The sequence below is a fragment of the Pseudophryne corroboree genome, assembly GCF_028390025.1.
Source record: "Pseudophryne corroboree isolate aPseCor3 chromosome 3 unlocalized genomic scaffold, aPseCor3.hap2 SUPER_3_unloc_20, whole genome shotgun sequence".
NCBI classification, from domain to species: Eukaryota; Metazoa; Chordata; class Amphibia; order Anura; family Myobatrachidae; genus Pseudophryne; species Pseudophryne corroboree.
Window position 1 is genome coordinate 1254865 of NW_026967509.1, and position 21277 is coordinate 1276141.

At 48.5% G+C, this 21277-nt stretch overlaps 1 protein-coding gene and 1 long non-coding RNA gene across 2 annotated transcripts in view; both read right to left on the reverse strand.

Moving 5' to 3' along the window:
• Positions 1–21277, reverse strand: part of LOC134983671 (zinc finger protein 585A-like) — a 265558-nt gene that overhangs the window by 1751 nt on the left and 242530 nt on the right. The gene's annotated exons all lie outside the window — the stretch shown is intronic.
• On the reverse strand, positions 19462–20501 carry LOC134983680 (uncharacterized). Its single transcript, XR_010191671.1, has 3 exons — positions 20335–20501; positions 19670–19748; positions 19462–19553 (listed from the first exon to the last, which is right to left on the reverse strand). It is a non-coding gene; the product is annotated as an uncharacterized LOC134983680 (long non-coding RNA).

The following is a 21277-nucleotide window of genomic DNA, read 5'->3' on the forward strand; positions in this document are numbered from 1 at the left end:
ATGGGGTTATCTCCTGGAGAATCCTGTCTGCTGTCATTATCTTTTATGTCACAATCCCGGGATAACATTAGATGTCCTTCTGAGATATTCCTGCTTGTGTGTCCATCTGCTGGAAATAAAATACATTATGGAAATGTGACATTTTCTGTAACAATATTAATCTTGTAAACAATAGGAGAAGACGACTCTCTGGGACACTTAATTGTAAATGTGTGTGTATAATAAAACATAACTTTTAATGAAAGCTTTATAATTTTGTGTCTCATACTATCACTGTGTCCACCTTCCTGAGAACTCTCACAATAACAAATGTAATATTATAATAAGAATTAGATATATCTCTCTCTTGTACTGGTAACTAACCATGAAGTATAAATGGAGATGTTTTCACTCGCCAAGTCCTATGTCAGCACCAATGTAAAACAATGGATGGGGAACATATCGTATGAATTGGAGATTCTCGATGAACAATAACATCAGTCATATGAGCTGATGGATTAGAGAAATGTCTCCTAACGTTACTCCTGGAAGCATTGGTAAGGTAGCATTCCTTTATGTGTGTGCTCATACGCTGGTAAGCCTGTACATGTGTTACTCACCCTTATATAAGGTATATTGCTACAGCAGAGTAGGTGTGGAACAAGGTCTTTTACATGCAATACACCATATAATACCCTGTAATCATCATCTGCTAGGTTATAATCCACTGTTACACCCCCATCATCAGTGTCTTACATCTATATTCTCACTAGTAATAAGGATAATGTGTGTACGGTAAGTATGATACAGAGAATTACATATCAGAATCTATACAGCTGCCGCCATAGTTCTGCTTCTCCTACGTGTACTACTGGCAGCAGTGAACATCTGAGTGAGAGTGGAGGGAAGACAGCAGAGTCTGATGAGAAAGAGATTGGATCTGCCTTTGCAGGGATGTACAACACCTGTCACCCCTGTTAGTATATAAAAATAAGATTTTAAACCTACCGGTAAATCTTTTTCTCCTAGTCCGTAGAGGATGCCGGGGACTCCGTAAGGACCATGGGGTATAGATGGGCTCCGCAGGAGATATGGGCACTCTAAAGAACTTTTAGTATGGGTGTGCACTGGCTCCTCCAGACCTCAGTTAGAGAAACTGCCCAGAGGAGATGGACAATATGAGGAAAGGATTTTGTTAATCTAAGGGCAAGATTCATACCAGCCCACACCAAACATACCGTATAACCTGGAATATACGCAACCAGTTAACAGTATGAACAAAAACAGCATCAGTCAAAGACCGATTCCAACTGTAACATAACCCTTATGTAAGCAACAACTATATACAAGTCTTGCAGATTTAGTCCACACTGGGATGGGCGTCCAGCATCCTCTACGGACTAGGAGAAAAAGATTTACCGGTAGGTTTAAAATCTTATTTTCTCTTACGTCCTAAAGGATGCTGGGGACTCCGTAAGGACCATGGGGTTTATACCAAAGCTCCCAAAAGGGCGGGAGAGTGCGGATGACTCTGCAGCACCGATTGAGCAAACGCGAGGTCCTCATCAGCCAGGGTATCAAACTTGTAGAATTTAGCAAAAAAGTGTCTGAACCCGACCAAGTAGCTGCTCGGCACAACTGTAATGCTGAGATGCCTCGGGCAGCCGCCCAAGAAGAGCCCACCTTCCTAGTGGAATGGGCCTCTACCGAATTTGGTAACTGCAATCCCGCCAAAGGAATCTATTTCTCCGTCGTTCACATCCGGAACGAAGACTGCTAATAGAGCGTTTACCAGTCTTTCCACCCAGCTGAAAACTTTTTCATGTTCTGCCATTGCCGCTTTGCTCCTTGTTCCATTCTAGCGGCTTACTTACACCACTGCTGTCAAGTCGTCCGACAGAATTAACACGGGCAGATCACGAAGCATATGTTCATTGAAAGTAGTTCTTAATTCAAGAAAGCTTATTGCAGACAAACTTCCCAGCTTGACCTTTTCCTCTGGAAATACTTCCTTTGCAAGGACTGCTTCCCAGTCTCGGAGATCTGCATGCATGGACACCAGGATCTCATCCTGGATTCTGAACCTTCGTCCCTCTAGGAGGTGAGAACTGAGCAGACACCACAGGAGCGATATCCTGGCCATTAGGATTATATTCCGGCGCCTGTGCAGGTGAGATTCGGACCACATTTCCAACTGGCCCCGTGAAAACCACTCTGGCATTTGACCTGCTCATGAAAAGACCTCTTAGGCCGCACCCATCTTCTTCATCAACGAAACATATTGATGGATTGTCACTGCAAATCTGACCCGACTCCGGATCCTCAGACCTCTTTCCACAGGAACACACAGAACCTCAACCGTTCAGTATCTACTCTGATACCCACCTCCGACATCTCCGTCATTGGGAACAACAGCCATTCCCTGTGTTGAAGAACAGTCAGAGAGAAACAACGATCTGCACTTGTGTCTTGACCTCGCCTTAATCCGGAGAGTGTCCCAGTACAGAATAACAATGGCTCTCACTAGTGAAAGAAACCCATCCTACTGCCATCACTCCGGTGAAATGGCAAAGACAGTCCTAGATATCAACCCAGGTAAGCTGAATGCGGAGAACAATGCATTTAACCCCTTTCTACCTCTACGTACTGGAGCTCCCTGGCCTGAGAGATTCCATCCTGTAGCTCAACTTCGTAAGGAGAAATCTTTGTTTTCCTTTTTTTTTTTTAACCAGGAACTGCAGGACAATGCCCTGACCTTGAAGCAACTCTGGTATGGCGTCGCGTACTACCTCCCCTTTCAGAGGGGAATCGGTAAGATCTATTTTATAAATCAGTGAGGGGAATCATCTGTAAACTCCAGGATGTCCCCCTTTGGATTCCATTATTAACTCACAGGTCCAAGTCCATTCCCGGACTGACTGAAGAGTAGTAGATGAGTTCCCACCAGAGTGGCCTCCAGCCAGATAGACCCAGCGACATGCGGTGGATGTGGTAGAAACAGAAAACGACATCCGCTTCTGCGAACCTGACAAGGCTGCAGAACTCTTACTTTTCACCTTCCACAATCTGCACAGAAAGGGGAAAAAAGAACGGTATCGAACCGGTTAAAATGACTGCATCCCACAGCAGAATGCGTCACCAACCGTTGTGAGGGAATCTAACTCACGAAGTTACACTTACCAGTGGTATCTGCCGAGATTGACTGAGGCCTCCCCAAACAGCGGTACACCGTCCCAGGGAAACACTCCAGTATCTCTCGGAGTCAGCCTCAGTATTCCCCCGGCCACACCTCCTGCAGTCGCACGGCAGCCTGCCGCCATGTTATAGAGCAGAATCAACATAAGACACACCCCCTCTCTCTATAGGGTAATTCTATGGGATGTCTTTCCGAATACAAACACTCCCCCATGTGCATGTAATGCAAATAACTCCAAAGCATAGAATAAAAATATCACTTAGCTTCCTGCGTACGATCCTTTGTGACAGGGCCCCGTGCAGACCAGGAGTTGACTTTTACAGTATTCTGTCTACGGCGGGAAAAATAATAATCATTCGGACTCCTTGTGAGGATCTGAGACCAACTCGTCACGGCCGACCTAGAGCTTTATCAACAGAGCGACCAGCACATGAGAAGGAATACTTTTACTTCAGCACTCATTAGAAATCATAATATGAATATACATAATGTAATACACATATCCGTGTATTATTTATATTTATATATATATATATATATATATATATATATATATATATATACATACATATACACACACACACACACCATACATATAAGTGGATTGTCCGGAACCATTGGGTCCCTAGTGACATCAATGTGTTCTGAATGTGTATGACCATGTACTGAATGCCCCAGTTGTGGATCTGACAGGAAACCTTATGGTCGACAGAAAACCTAGCAATCGTCGACAGCAGGGAGAAGAAACCTGGCAAAATAACATTCTTGCGACCCCTGAGGGGTCCGAGGGAAGTATACATATATAATTTTAACAACACTCCCCCACAAATAATACCATGTCTGTGCTCGAGGTACAGGCCCATGGAACAGTACCACACATATACATATAAATATATATACAGGTTAGTTACAGCATGATAATTTCTCTGACGTCCTAGTGGATGCTGGGAACTCCGTAAGGACCATGGGGAATAGCGGGCTCCGAAGGAGGCTGGGCACTCTAGAAAGATCTTAGACTACCTGGTGTGCACTGGCTCCTCCCACTATGACCCTCCTCCAAGCCTCAATTAGATTTCGTGCCCGGCCGAGGTTGGATGCACACTAGGGGCTCTCCTGCGCTCTTAGAAAGTTATAGTCTTAGAAAAGCGTGGGCTTCCCCTGATAAGAAATTGGTAATTCCTAAGAAGCTACTAATGGCGTTCCCTTTCCCGCCAGAGGATAGGTTACGTTGGGAAACACCCCCGAGGGTGGATAAAGCGCTCACACGTTTGTCTAAAAAGGTGGCACTACCGTCCCAGGATACGGCCGCCCTTAAGGAACCTGCTGATAGAAAGCAGGAGGCGATCCTGAAGTCTGTATATACACACTCAGGCATTATACTTAGACCAGCTATTGCGTCAGCATGGATGTGCAGTGCTGCCGCTGCGTGGTCAGATAAACTGTCAGAAAATATTGACACATTAGACAGAGACACGATTCTGCTAACCATAGACCATATCAAAGACTCAGTCTTATACATGAGAGATGCACAGAGGGAAATCTGCCGGCTGGCATCTAAAGTAAGTGCAATATCCATTTCTGCTAGGAGATGCTTATGGACTCGCCAGTGGACTGGAGATGCAGATTCCAAAAGGCACATGGAAGTTTTGCCTTATAAGGAGGAGGAATTATTTGGGGATGGTCTCTCCGACCTAGTTTCCACAGCAACGTCTGGGAAGTCAGCATTTTTACCCCATGTCCCCTCACAGCCTAAGAAGGCGCCATTTTATCAGGTTCAGTCCTTTCGGTCCCAGAAAAACAAGCGGGGAAAAGGAGGGTCTTTTCTGTCAAGAGGCAGAGGCAGGGGAAAAAGGCTGCAGCAAACAGCAGGTTCCCAGGAACAAAAGTCCTCCCCCGCTTCCTCTTCCAAGTCCGCCGCATGACGGTGGGGCTCCACAGGCGGAGCCAGGTACGGTGGGGGCCCGCCTCAGGAATTTCAGCGATCAGTGGGCTCGCTCACAGGTGGATCCCTGGATCCTTCAAATAGTATCTCAGGGATACAGGCTGGAATTCGAGGCGACTCCACCCCGCCGTTTCCTAAAATCCGCCTTGCCGATTGCTCCCTCAGACAGGGAGGCGGTGCTAGCAGCGATTCACAAGCTGTATTCCCAGCAGGTGATAATCAAGGTACCCCTACTTCAACAAGGCCGGGGTTACTATTCCACACTATTTGTGGTGCCGAAACCGGACGGTTCGGTGAGACCCATTTTAAATTTGAAATCCTTGAACACATACATAAAAAAATTCAAGTTCAAGATGGAATCGCTCAGGGCGGTTATTGCAACCCTGGACGAGGGGGATTACATGGTATCCCTGGACATCAAGGATGCTTACCTGCATGTCCCCATTTACAATTCTCACCAGGAGTACCTCAGATTTGTGGTACAGGATTGCCATTACCAATTCCAGACGCTGCCGTTTGGACTCTCTACGGCACCGAGGGTATTTACCAAGGTTATGGCGGAAATGATGATACTCCTTCGAAAAAAGGGAGTTTTAATTATCCCATACTTGGACGATCTCCTAATAAAGGCACGATCCAAGGAACAGTTGTTAGTGGGAGTAGCACTATCTCAGGAAGTGCTGAGCCAGCACGGCTGGATTCTGAATATCCCAAAGTCACAGCTGGTCCCCACGACACGTCTAATGTTCCTGGGAATGATTCTGGACACGGCCCAGAAAAGAGAGTGTTTCTCCCGGAGGAGAAAGCCAAGGAGTTGTCTTCTCTAGTCAGAGACCTCCTAAAACCAAAACAGGTATCGGTGCATCACTGCACGCGGGTCCTGGGAAAGATGGTAGCTTCTTACGAAGCAATTCCATTCGGCAGGTTCCATGCCAGAATTTTTCAGTGGGACCTGTTGGACAAGTGGTCCGGATCGCATCTTCAGATGCATCGTTTAATAACCCTGTCTCCGCGAACCAGGGTGTCTCTTCTGTGGTGGCTGCACAGTGCTCATCTTCTGGAGGGCCGCAGATTCGGCATACAGGACTGGGTCCTGGTCACCACGGATGCCAGCCTACGAGGCTGGGGGGCAGTCACAAAGGGAAGAAACTTCCAGGGACTATGGTCAAGTCAGGAGACTGCCCTTCACATAAATATTCTGGAACTAAGGGCCATTTACAATGCCCTAAGTCAAGCAAAATCCCTGCTCTTACACCAGCCGGTGCTGATCCAGTCAGACAACATCACGGCAGTCGCCCATGTGAATCGACAGGGCGGCACAAGAAGCAGGATGGCGATGGCAGAAGCCACAAAAATTCTCCGATGGGCGGAGAATCATGTACTAGCACTGTCAGCAGTGTTCATCCCGGGAGTAGACAACTGGGAAGCAGACTCTCTCAGCAGGCACGACCTCCACCCGGGAGAGTGGGGACTTCATCCAGAAGTCTTCCAAATGATTGTAAATCAATGGGGTCGTCCACAGGTGGACATGATGGCGTCCCGCCTAAACAAAAAACTAGAGAGGTATTGCGCCAGGTCAAGAGACCCTCAGGCGATAGCTGTGGACGCTCTAGTGACACCGTGGGTGTACCGGTCAGTTTAGGTGTTCCCTCCTCTACCTCTCATACCAAAGGTATTGAGAATAATAAGAAAGCGAGGAGTAAACACAATTCTCGTGGTTCCGGATTGGCCAAGAAGAGCGTGGTATCCGGAACTTCAAGAGATGATCTCAGAGGACCCGTGGCCTCTGCCGCTCAGACAAGACCTGCTACAGCAGGGGCCCTGTCTGTTCCAAGACTTACCGCGGCTGCGTTTGACGGCATGGCGGTTGAACGTTGGATCCTGAAGGAAAAGGGCATTCCGGAGGAAGTCATTCCTACGCTTATTAAAGCTAGGAAGGAGGTTACAGCAAACCATTATCACCGCATATGGCAGAAATATGTTGCATGGTGTGAGGCCAAAAAGGCCCCAACAGAGGAATTTCAACTAGGTCGATTTCTGCATTTCCTGCAAGCAGGAGTGAATATGGGCCTAAAACTGGGCTCCATTAAGGTACAGATCTCGGCTCTGTCGATTTTCTTTCAGAAAGAACTAGCTTCAGTACCTGAAGTTCAGACATTTGTAAAGGGAGTGCTGCATATTCAGCCCCCGTTTGTGCCTCCTGTGGCAACTTGGGATCTCAACGTGGTGTTGAGTTTCTCAAAATCACATTGGTTTGAACCACTAAAAACCGTGGATCTGAAATATCTCACGTGGAAGGTGGTTATGTTATTGGTCTTGGCTTCTGCCAGGCGAGTATCAGAATTGGCGGCTTTGTCTTGTAAAAGCCCTTATTTGATTTTCCATATGGATAGGGCAGAATTGAGGACTCGTCCCCAGTTTCTCCCAAAGGTGGTGTCAGCGTTTCACCTGAACCAGTCTATTGTGGTGCCTGCGGCTACTAGGGACTTGGAGGACTCCAAGTTGCTAGACGTTGTCAGGGCCCTGAAAAAATAAGAATTTACTTACCGATAATTCTATTTCTCGTAGTCCGTAGTGGATGCTGGGAACTCCGTAAGGACCATGGGGAATAGCGGCTCCGCAGGAGTCTGGGCACATCTAAAGAAAGCTTTAGGATCACCTGGTGTGCACTGGCTCCTCCCCCTATGACCCTCCTCCAAGCCTCAGTTAGGATACTGTGCCCGGACGAGCGTACACAATAAGGAAGGATTTTGAATCCCGGATAAGACTCATACCAGCCACACCAATCACACTGTACAACTTGTGATCTGAACCCAGTCAACAGCATGATAATAGAGGAGCCTCTAGAAAAGATGGCTCACTACAGCAATAACCCAAATTTTTTTGGTAACAATAATTATGTACCAGTATTGCATACAATCCGCACTTGGGATGGGCGCCCAGCATCCACTACGGACTACGAGAAATAGAATTATCGGTAAGTAAATTCTTATTTTCTCTGACGTCCTAGTGGATGCTGGGGACTCCGTAAGGACCATGGGGATTATACCAAAGCTCCCAAACGGGCGGGAGAGTGCGGATGACTCTGCAGCACCGAATGAGAGAACTCCAGGTCCTCCTCAGCCAGGGTATCAAATTTGTAGAATTTTACAAACGTATTTGTTCCTGACCAAGTAACTGCTCGGCAAAGTTGTAAAGCCGAGACCCCTCGGGCAGCTGCCCAAGATGAGCCCACCTTCCTTGTGGAGTGGGCATTTACAGATTTTTGGCTGTGGCAGGCCTGCCACAGAATGTGCAAGCTGAATTGTACTACAAATCCAACGAGCAATAGTCTGCTTAGAAGCAGGAGCACCCAGCTAGTTGGGTGTATACAGGATAAACAGCGAGTCAGATTTCCTGACTCCAGCAGTCCTGGAAACATATATTTTCCGGGTCCTGACAACGTCTAGCAACTTGGAGTCCTCCAAGTCCCTAGTAGCCGCAGGCACCACAATAGGTTTGGTTCAGGTGAACGCTGAAACCACCTTAGGGAGAAACTGAGGACGAGTCCTCAATTCCGCCCTGTCCGAATGGAAAATCAGATAAGGGCTTTTACAGGATAAAGCCGCCAATTCTGACACGCGCCTGGCCCAGGCCAGAGCCAACAGCATGACCACTTTTTCTGTGAGATATTTTAACTCCACAGATTTAAGTGGGTCAAACCAATGTGACTTTTGGAACCCCAAAACCCCCTTGAGATCCCAAAGTGCCACTGAAGGCACAAAAGGAGGCTGTATATGCAGTACCCCTTTAACAAACGTCTGAACCTCAGGGACTGAAGCTAGTTCTTTTTTGGAAGAAAATTGACAGAGCCGAAATTTGAACCTTAATGGACCCCAATTTCAGGCCCATAGATACTCCTGTTTGCAGGAAATGTAGGAATCGACCCAGTTGAATTTCCTCCGTCGAGCCTTACTGGCCTCGCACCACGCAACATATTTTCGCCAAATGCGGTGATAAGGTTTTGCGGTTACATCCTTCCTGGCTTTGATCAGGATAGGGATGACTTCATCCGGAATGCCTTTTCCCTTCAGGATCCGGCGTTCAACCGCCATGCCGTCAACGCAGCCGCGGTAAGTCTTGGAACAGACAAGGTCCTTGCTGGAGCAGCTCCCTTCTTAGAGAGGTAGAGGCCACGGATCCTCCGTGAGCATCTCTTGAAGTTCCGGTTACCAAGTCCTTCTTGGCCAATCCGGAGCCACGAATATAGTGCTTACTCCTCTCCATCTTATCAATCTCAGTACCTTGGGTATGAGAGGCAGAGGAGGGAACCCATACACTGATTGGTACACCCACGGTGTTACCAGAGCATCTACAGCTATTGCCTGAGGGTCCCTTGACCTGGCGCAATACCTGTCGAGTTTTTACCAACGGTTTATAATCATGTGGAAGACTTCTGGGTGAAGTCCCTACTCTCCCGGGTGGAGGTCGTGCTGAGGAAATCTGCTTCCCAGTTGTCCACTCCCGGAATGAAAACTGCTGACAGTGCTATCACATGGTTTTTCGCCCAGCGAAGAATCCTTGCAGCTTCTGCCATTGCCCTCCTGCTTCTTGTGGCACCCTGTCTGTTTACGTGGGTGACTGCCGTAATGTTGTCCGACTGGATCAACACCGGCTGACCTTGAAGCAGAGGTCTTGCTAAGCTTAGAGCATTGTAAATGGCCCTTAGCTTTAGGATATTTATGTGAAGTGATGTCTCCAGGCTTGACCATAAGCCCTGGATATTCCTTCCCTGTGTGACTGCTCCCCAGCCTCGCAGGCTGGCATCCGTGGTCACCAGGACCCAGTCCTGAATGCCGAATCTGCGGCCCTCTAGAAGATGAGCACTCTGCAACCACCACAGGAGGGATACCCTTGTCCCTGGTGACAGGGTTATCCGCTGATGCATCTGAAGATGCGACCCGGACCATTTGTCCAGTAGATCCCATTGGAAAGTCTTGCGTGGAATCTGCCAAATGGGATTGCTTCGTAGGAAGCCACCATTTTTTACCCAGAACCCTTGTGCATTGATGCACTGAGACTTGGTTCGGTTTTAGGAGGTTCCTGACTAGCTCGGATAACTCCCTGGCTTTCTCCTCCGGGAGAAACACCTTCTTTCTGGACTGTGTCCAGGATCATTCCTAGGAACAGAATACAAGTCGTCGGAACCAGCTGCGATTTTGGAATATTGAGAATCCAATCGTGCTGCCGCAACACTACCTGAGATAGTGCACCGACCTCCAACTGTTCCCTGGATCTTATCCTTTACTTGGACGATTCCCTGATAAGGGTAACTAAAATTCCCTTCCTTCGAAGGAATATCATCATTTCGGTCATTACTTCAGTAAAGACCCGGGGTGCCGTGGACCATCCCTACGGCAGCGTCTGAACTGATAGTGACAGTTCTGTACCATAACCTGAGATACCCTTGGTGAGAAGGGTAAATTTTGACATGAAGGTAAGCATCCTTGATGTCCCGAGACATCATGTAGTCCCCTTCTTCCAGGTTCGCAATCACTGCTCTGAGTGACTCAATTTTGAATTTGAACCTCTGTATGTAAGTGTTCAAAGATTTTAGATTTTAAAATCGGTCTCACCGAGCCGTCTGGCTTCGGTACCACAATAGTGTGGAATAATACCCCGTTCCCTGTTGCAGGAGGGGTACCTTAATTATCACCTGCTGGGAATACAGCTTGTGAATGGCTTCCAAAACTGCCTCCCTGTCAGCGGGAGACGTCGGTAAAAATAAGAATTTACTTACCGATAATTCTATTTCTCGGAGTCCGTAGTGGATGCTGGGGTTCCTGAAAGGACCATGGGGAATAGCGGCTCCGCAGGAGACAGGGCACAAAAGTAAAGCTTTTACAGGTCAGGTGGTGTGTACTGGCTCCTCCCCCTATGACCCTCCTCCAGACTCCAGTTAGGTACTGTGCCCGGACGAGCGTACACAATAAGGGAGGATTTTGAATCCCGGGTAAGACTCATACCAGCCACACCAATCACACCGTACAACTTGTGATCTAAACCCAGTTAACAGTATGATAACAGAGGAGCCTCTGAAAGATGGCTTCCTAAACAATAACCCGAATTAGTTAACAATAACTATGTACAATTATTGCAGATAATCCGCACTTGGGATGGGCGCCCAGCATCCACTACGGACTCCGAGAAATAGAATTATCGGTAAGTAAATTCTTATTTTCTCTATCGTCCTAAGTGGATGCTGGGGTTCCTGAAAGGACCATGGGGATTATACCAAAGCTCCCAAACGGGCGGGAGAGTGCGGATGACTCTGCAGCACCGAATGAGAGAACTCCAGGTCCTCTTTTGCCAGGGTATCAAATTTGTAAAATTTTACAAACGTGTTCTCCCCTGACCACGTAGCTGCTCGGCAGAGTTGTAATGCCGAGACCCCTCGGGCAGCCGCCCAAGATGAGCCCACCTTCCTTGTGGAATGGGCCTTAACAGATTTAGGCTGTGGCAGGCCTGCCACAGAATGTACAAGTTGAATTTTGTTACAAATCCAACGAGCAATCGACTGCTTAGAAGCAGGAGCACCCAACTTGTTGGGTGCATACAGTATAAACAGCGAGTCAGATTTTCTGACTCCCGCCGTCCTTGAAATATATATTTTTAAGGCTCTGACAACGTCTAACAACTTGGAGTCCTCCAAGTCGTCTGTAGCCGCAGGCACTACAATAGGCTGGTTCAGGTGAAACTCTGATACCACCTTAGGGAGAAAATGCGGACGTGACCGCAGCTCTGCCCTATCCGAATGGAAAATTAAATAAGGGCTTTTATAAGATAAAGCCGCCAATTCAGATACTCTCCTGGCCGAAGCCAGGGCCAGTAACATAGTCACTTTCCATGTGAGATATTTCAAATCCACATTCTTTAGTGGTTCAAATCAATGGGATTTGAGGAAATCTAAAACTACATTTAGATCCCACGGTTCCACCTTAGGCACCACAGGAGGCTGTATATGCAGTACTCCTTTGATAAAAATCTGGACCTCAGGGACTGAGGCCAATTCTTTTTGGAAGAATATTGATAGGGCCGAAATTTGAACCTTAATAGATCCCAATTTGAGACCCATAGACAATCCTGATTGCAGGAAATGTAGGAAACGACCCCGTTGAAATTCCTCTATCGGAGCACCCCGCTGCTCGCACCACGCAACATATTTTTGCCAAATACGGTGATAATGCTTCGCGGTGACTTCCTTCCTTGCCTTTATCAAGGTAGGAATGACTTCTTCTGGAATGCCTTTTCCTTTTAGGATCTGGCATTCAAACGCCATGCCGTCAAACGCAGCCGCGGTAAGTCTTGAAAAAGACAAGGACCCTGCTGAAGCAGGTCCCTTCTCAGAAGTAGAGGCCACGGATCGTCCGTGACCATCTCTTGAAGTTCCGGGTACCAAGTCCTTCTTGGCCAATCCGGAGCCACTAGTCTTACTCCTCTTTGCCGTATAATCCTCAATACCTTTGGTATGAGAGGCAGAGGAGGAAACACATATACCGACTGGTACACCCAAGGTGTTACCAGCGCGTCCACAGCTATTGCCTGCGGATCTCTTGACCTGGCGCAATACCTGTCCAATGTTTTGTTGAGGCGAGACGCCATCATGTCCACCATTGGTTTTACCCAATGGTTTAATAGCATGTGGAAAACTTCTGGATGAAGTCCCCACTCTCCCGGGTGAAGGTCGTGTCTGCTGAGGAAGTCTGCTTCCCAGTTGTCCACGCCCGGGATGAATACTGCTGACAGTGCTATCACGTGATTCTCCGCCCAGCGAAGGATCCTGGCAGCTTCTGCCATTGCCCTCCTGCTTCTTGTGCCGCCCTGTTTGTTTACATGGGCGACTGTCGTGATGTTGTCCGACTGGATCAACACCGGTCTTCCTTGAAGCAGAGGTTCCGCCTGGCTTAGAGCATTGTAGATTGCTCTTAGTTCCAGAATGCTTATGTGAAGAGACTTTTTCAGGCTCGACCACACTCCCTGGAAATTTCTTCCCTGTGTGACTGCTCCCCAGCCTCTCAGGCTGGCATCCGTGGTCACCAGGATCCAATCCTGTATGCCGAATCTGCGGCCCTCCAATAGATGAGCCTCCTGCAACCACCACAGAAGAGATACCCTTGTCCTCGGCGACAGGGTTATCCGCAGGTGCATCTGAAGATGCGACCCTGACCATTTGTCCAACAGATCCCTTTGCATGGAATCTGCCGAATGGGATTGCTTCGTAAGAAGCTACCATTTTTTCCCAGGACTCTTGTGCATTGATGTACAGACACCTTTCCTGGTTTTAGGAGGTTCCTGACCAGGTCGGATAACTCCTTGGCTTTTTCCTCGGGAAGAAAAACCTTTTTCTGAACCGTGTCCAGAATCATCCCTAGGAACAGCAGACGAGTTGTCGGCATTAATTGGGATTTTGGAATATTCAGAATCCATCCGCTGCTTTAGCACCTCTTGAGATAGTGCTAAACCCATCTCTAGCTGTTCTCTGGACCTTGCCCTTATTAGGAGATCGTCCAAGTATGGGATAATTAATACGCCTTTTCTTCGAAGAAGAAATATTATCTCGGCCATTACCTTTGTAAAGACCCGAGGTGCCGTGGACAAACCAAACGGCAGCGTCTGAAACTGATAGTGACAGTTTTGTACAACGAACCTGAGGTACCCCTGGTGTGAGGGGTAATTGGAACGTGGAGATACGCATCCTTGATGTCCAAGGATACCATAAAGTCCCCCTCTTCCAGGTTCGCTATCACTGCTCTGAGTGATTCCATCTTGAACTTGAACTTCTTTATGTACAGGTTCAAGGACTTCAGATTTAGAATAGGCCTTACCGAACCATCCGGCTTCGGTACCACAAAAAGAGTGGAATAATACCCCTTCCCTTGTTGTAGAAGAGGTACCTTGACTATCACCTGCTGAGAATACAGCTTGTGAATGGCTTCCAAAACCGTCTCCCTTTCTGAGGGGGACGTTGGTAAAGCAGACTTCAGGAAATGGCGAGGTGGCTCTGTCTCTAATTTCAACCTGTACCCCTGAGATATTATCTGCAGGATCCAGGGATTTACCTGCGAGTGAGCCCACTGCGCGCTGTAATTCTTGAGACGACCGCCTACCGCCCCCGAGTCCGCTTGCGAAGCCCCAGCGTCATGCTGAGGCTTTTGTAGAAGCCGGGGAGGGCTTCTGTTCCTGGGAAGGAGCTGCCTGTTGCTGTCTCTTCCCTCGTCCTCTGCCTCGTGGCAGATATGAATAGCCCTTTGCTCTCTTATTTTTAAAGGAACGAAAGGGCTGCGGTTGAAAGGTCGGTGCCTTTTTCTGTTGGGGAGTGACTTGAGGTAGAAAGGTGGATTTCCCGGCCGTAGCCGTGGCCACCAAATCCGATAGACCGACCCCAAATAACTCCTCTACGCATCGCCTGTCCACTGTCGTGTCCATAAAGCTCTTCTGGCCTAAATGGACATAGCACTTACCCGTGATGCCAGTGTGCAGATATCTCTCTGTACATCACGCATATAAAGAAATGCATCCTTTATTTGTTCTAACGACAGTAAAATATTGTCCCTGTCCAGGGTATCAATATTTTCGATCAGGGACTCTGACCAAACTACCCCAGCACTGCACATCCAGGCAGTCGCAATAGCTGGTCGTAGTATAACACCTGCATGTGTGTATATACCTTTTTGGATATTTTCCATCCTCCTATCTGATGGATCTTTAAGTGCGTCCGTCTCAGGAGAGGGTAACGCCACTTGTTTTGATAAGCGTGTTAGCGCTTTGTCCACCCTAGGAGGTGTTTCCCAGCGCTCCCTAACCTCTGGCGGGAAAGGGTATAAAGCCAATAACTTCTTTGAAATTAGCAGTTTTTTATCGGGGCACCCCACGCTTCATCACACACGTCATTTAATTCTTCTGATTCGGGAAAAACTACTGGTAGTTTTTTCACACCCCACATAATACCCTGTTTAGTGGTACCTGTAGTATCAGCTAAATGTAACATCTCCTTTATTGCCAAAATCATATAACGTGTGGCCCTACTGGAAAATACGGTTGATTCGTCACCTTCACCACCGGAATCAGTGCCTGCGTCTGGGTCTGTGTCGACCGACTGAGGCAAAGGGCGTTTTACAGCCCCTGACGGTGTTTGAGGCGCCTGGACAGGCACTAATTGAGTGTCCGGCCGCCTCATGTCGGCAAACAACTGCTTAAGCGAGTTGACGCTATCCCGTAATTCCACAAATAAAGGCATCCATTCTGGTGTCGACCCCCTAGGAGGTGACATCCTCATATTTGGCAATTGCTCCGCCTCCACACCAATAACGTCCTCATACATGTCGACACACACGTACCGACACACAGCAGACACACAGGGAATGCTCTATACGAAGACAGGACCCACTAGCCCTTTGGGGAGACAGAGGGAGAGTCTGCCAGCACACACCAAAAAGCGCTATATATGACAGGGATAGCCTTATGATTAAGTGCTCCCTTATAGCTGCTTTTATATTAATATATTGCCATTTATTTTGCCCCCCCTCTCTGTTATACCCTGTTTCTGTAGTGCAGTGCAGGGGAGAGACCTGGGAGCCGTCCTGACCAGCGGAGCTGTGACAGAAAATGGCGCCGTGTGCTGAGGAGATAGGCCCCGCCCCTTTTTCGGCGGGCTCGTCTCCCGCTATTTAGTACATTTAGGCAGGGGTAAATATCTCCATATAGCCTCTAGGGCTATATGTGAGGTATTTTTAGCCTTTTTAAAGGTTTTCATTTGCCTCCCAGGGCGCCCCCCCCCAGCGCCCTGCACCCTCAGTGACTGCCGTGTGAAGTGTGCTGAGAGGAAAATGGCGCACAGCTGCAGTGCTGTGCGCTACCTTTAGAAGACTGCAGGAGTCTTCAGCCGCCGATTCTGGACCTCTTCTTGCTTCAGCATCTGTGAGGGGGCCGGCGGCGTGGCTCCGGTGACCATCCAGGCTGTACCTGTGATCGTCCCTCTGGAGCTTCATGTCCAGTAGCCAAGAAGCCAATCCATCCTGCACGCAGGTGAGTTCACTTCTTCTCCCCTCTGTCCCTCGTTGCAGTGATCCTGTTGCCAGCAGGAATCACTGTAAAATAAAAAAACCTAAGCTAAACTCTCTAAGCAGCTCTTTATGAGAGCCACCTAGAATTGCACCCTTCTCGGCCGGGCACAAAAATCTAACTGGAGTCTGGAGGAGGGTCATAGGGGGAGGAGCCAGTACACACCACCTGACCTGTAAAAGCTTTACTTTTGTGCCCTGTCTCCTGCGGAGCCGCTATTCCCCATGGTCCTTTCAGGAACCCCAGCATCCACTTAGGACGATAGAGAAACAGACTTTTGGAAACGGCGAGGGGAATACGTCTCGAATTCCAATTTGTACCCCTGAAATATTACCTGAAGGATCCAGGGGTCTACTTGCGAGTGAGCCCACTGAAATTCATTGAGAACGGGCCCCCACCGTGCCTGAACTTGTAAAGCCCTAGCGTCATACTGAGGGCTTGGCAGAGGCGGAAAAGGGTTTCTGTTCCTGGGAACTGGCTGATCTCTGCAGCCATTTTCCTCTCCCTCTGTCACGAGCAGAAAAGAGGAACCCTTTTGTCCGCTTGCCAACAAAGGACTGCGCCTGATAATACGGCGTCTTATTTTGAGAGGCAACCTGGGGTACAAACGTGGATATCCCAGCTGTTGCCGTGGCCACCAGGTCTGAAAGACCGACCCCAAATGTCCCCTTTTTAAGGCAATACTTCCAAATGCCGTTTGGAATCCGCATCACCTGATCACTTTACTGGTAGAATTGGACAACGCACTTATACTTGATGCCAGTCGGCAAATATTCCGCTGTGCATCATGCATATATAGAAATGCATCTTTTAAATGCTCTATAGGCAATAATATACTGTTCTTATCTAGGATATCAATATTTCCAGTCAGGGAATCCGACCACGCCAACCCAGCACTGCACATCCAGGCTGAGGCGATTGCTGGTCGCAGTATAACACCATTATGTGTGTAAATACATTTTAGGATACCCTCCTGCTTTTATCAGCAGGATCCTTAAGGGCGGCCATCTCAGGAGAGGGTAGAGCCCTTGTTCTTACAAGCGTGTGAGCGCCTTATCCCCCCTAGGGGGTGTTTCCCAACGCACCCTAACCTCTGGCGGGAAAAGGTATACTGCCAATAACTTTTTAGAAAATAGCAATTGTTATCGGGGGGAAACCCACGCATCATCACACACCTCATTTTATTTCTCAGATTCAGGAAAACTACAGGTAGTTTTTCCTCACCAACATAATACCTTTTGGTGGTACTCATATTATCAGAAATGTGTAAACATTTTCCTTTGCCTCAATCATGTAACGTGTGGCCCTATTGGAAAACACGGTTGTCTCTTCACCGTCGACACAGGAGTCAGTATCCGTGTCGGCGTCTGTATCTGCCATCTGAGGTAACGGGCGCTTTAGAGCCCCTGACGGCCCATGAGACGTCTGGACATGCACAAGCTGAGTAGCCGGCTGTCTCATGTCAACCACTGTCTTTTATACAGAGCTGACACTGTCACGTAATTTTCAACAGTACATCCACTCAGGTGTCGACCCCCTAGGGGGTGACATCACTATTACAGACACTCTGCTCCGTCTCCACATAATTTTTCTCCTCATACATGTCGACACAAACGTACCGACACACAGCACACACACAGGGAATGCTCTGATAGAGGACAGGACCCCACTAGCCCTTTGGGGAGACAGAGGGAGAGTTTGCCAGCACACACCAGAGCGCTATATATATACATGGATAACCTTATATAAGTGTTTTCCCCTTTATAGCTGCTGTATTATTTATACTGCGCCTAATTAGTGCCCCCTTCTCTTTTTTAACCCCTTTCTGTAGTGTAGTGACATCAGGGGAGAGCCAGGGAGCTTCCCTCCAACTGAGCTGTGAGGGAAAATGGCGCCAGTGTGCTGAGGAGATAGGCTCCGCCCCCTTCTCGGCGTCCTTATCATCCGTTTTTCTGTATGTTCTGGCAGGGGTTAAATGCATCTATATAGCCCAGGAGCTATATGTGATGCATTTATTTTAGCCATATAAGGTTTTTATCGATTTATTGCGTCTCAGGGCGCTGCCCCCCCAGCGCCCTGCACCCTCAGTGACCGGAGTGTGAAGTGTGCTGAGAGCAATGGCGCACAGCTGCGGTGCTGTGCGCTACCTTATCTGAAGACAGGACCGTCTTCTGCCGCCGATTTTCCGGACCTCTTCGCTCTTCTGGCTCTGTAAGGGGGCCGGCGGCGCGGCTCCGGGACCCATCCAGGCTGGACCTGTGATCGTCCCTCTGGAGCTAATGTCCAGTAGCCAAGAAGCCCAATCCACTCTGCACGCAGGTGAGTTCGCTTCTTCTCCCCTTAGTCCCTCGATGCAGTGAGCCTGTTGCCAGCAGGACTCACTGAAAATAAAAAAACCTAATTTAAACTTTTACTCTAAGCAGCTCAGGAGAGCCCCTAGTGTGCACCCTTCTCGTTCGGGCACAGAGATCTAACTGGGGCTTGGAGGAGGGTCATAGGGGGAGGAGCCAGTGCACACCAGGTGGTCCTAAAGCTTTCTTTAGATGTGCCCAGACTCCTGCGGAGCCGCTATTCCCCATGGTCCTTACGGAGTCCCCAGCATCCACTAGGACGTCAGAGAAAACTCTCTACATGTGATATTTGTCATGGATAGCCTTGTGTTTGAAACACCCAACTGAGAACAGGGCTGATGGCAGAGGAGGGTGTAGGATAAGAGATTGCTGTAGTGACTGAGCAATGAGAATATGTGACTTCTGTAATAAGTGTTTATTACTCACCTGTGCTGATATCTGTAGGGATCTCCTCCTCCTTACACTGCTGATCACCCCTCACATACGTCTCTTCTTCTCCCTCTGTATCTTCTTCCTTCATATCAGTCACATACGTCTCTTCTTCTCCCTCTATATCTTCTGCCTTTATATCAGTCACATACGTCTCTTCTTCTCCCTCTGTATCTTCTGCCTTCATATCAGTCACATACGTCTCTTCTTCTCCCTCTATATCTTCTGCCTTTATATCAGTCACATACGTCTCTTCTTCTCCCTCTATATCTTCTGCCTTTATATCAGACAGACGTTCTTCCTAAATAACCCAAAAAACACTATAATGACATTTGCATACAGTCAGATCAAACTGAGGTGAAACAGTATAATATCAGTGTATAAGACACACAGCTCCTCTACAGATCATATAGTGACAGTCACTTTGGTATATTGGGGAGACTCTAAATCCCACCTACCTGATCCTCCTGTGGGATCCTGTGATTCTCCTCTGTACAATCCTGGGAATACAGAGGACGGGGACATCTCTCTGGGGTATCTCTGTTACTGGGCCCATCTGTAGGGGACACAGTGACTGAGTACAGTGTATATATGTGATTATCAGATGATGTGTGTATATAGGGGCCCCCATACCTGCTCTCCCCTGTACAATACATGACAGTCTCCTCTTACCCAGTGATGTGAGGGGCCGGTGATTCTCCATCATCACGTCCTTGTACAGACCCCTGTGTCCCTCTACATACTCCTCCTCCTGCATGGAGACATAGACAGTGACATCCTGACACCTTATAGGAACCTGACACACACAGTGATACAGTCATCACCCAGACACATCCCCTGGTGTTACTGTATAATGTCCCATTCCCAGCAGTCACCTCTCCAGTCATCACCCAGACACCTCCCCTGGTGTTACTGTATAATGTCCCATTCCCAGCAGTCACCTCTCCAGTCATCACCCAGACACGTCCCCTGGTGTTACTGTATAATGTCCCATTCCCAGCAGTCACCTCTCCAGTCATCATCCAGACACATCCCCTGGTGTTACTGTATAATGTCCCATTCCCAGCAGTCACCTCTCCAGTCATCATCCAGACACATCCCCTGGTGTTACTGTATAATGTCCCATTCCCAGCAGTCTCCTCTCCAGTCATCACCCAGACACATCCCCTGGTGTTACTGTATAATGTCCCATTCCCAGCAGTCACCTCTCCAGTCATCATCCAGACACATCCCCTGGTGTTACTGTATAATGTCCCATTCCCAGCAGTCACCTCTCCAGTCATCATCCAGACACATCCCCTGGTGTTACTGTATAATGTCCCATTCCCAGCAGTCACCTCTCCAGTCAGCAGCTGAATGGTCTTGTTGGCGAGTTCCAGGATCTTCTGGTCACTGTCTCTCTCATGTATCAGTGAGTGAGGTGGAGGCACCGGGATGGGGCTCTTGGTCCTGCTACGTCCTCCTGATACATGGGGATAGCTGGGCGTCTTCTTCACTACTGTGTCTTCCTGTGAAATGCGGGAGACACCAAATATCATTATATACACTCCCAGATCTCATCACCTCCCCAGTCATGTCCCTGTATTATTACTATAGATATAAGTGATGTCACTGTGACACTCCCAGATCCCCTCACCTCCCCAGTCATGTCCCTGTATTATTACTATAGATATAAGTGATGTCACTGTGACACTCCCAGATCCCATCAAATCAAGAAGGTGGGCAGCAGAAGACAGGCTGTCAGAAGGTGAGGTGGCAGCAGGGGCAGATGGGGTGGCATGTTAAGGGTCGTCAGGAAACACACTGGGGGCAGCAGGAAAGGGTGGTAGTAGAAGACAGGCAGCAGCAGGTGAGGTGGGAGGATGGGGGAGGCGGTAGGTGAGGAGGGGTTGCAGTAGAGATGCAGTAATGACAGGCAGGGAGCTGCATGTGGGGGGGGGGGGGGAGACAATGGTCAGCAGGTGAGGAAGGGAGTAGGTGAGGGGGTCAACAGGAGACAGGTGGGGAGCGGCTGGAGACTGGGAAGGGGCAGGTAAGGGGCAGCAGAAAGTGGTGGCAGGGGGCCAAAGGTAAGGGGGGTTGCAGGGTGAAATAGGATACGACAGCCATTACCTGGAGGATGAGAGCGGCAGGAAATGGAGGAGGGTGGGGATGCTGTTCGCATCTGCCAGTCTTATAAATGTCCCTCCAAAAATGGTCGCCATCTCCTCTAGCAACAGTCTGAAGTGTCTCCTCTGAGGCGGTGGCCATTTTGGGTGAGACACTTTCAACATTATTCCA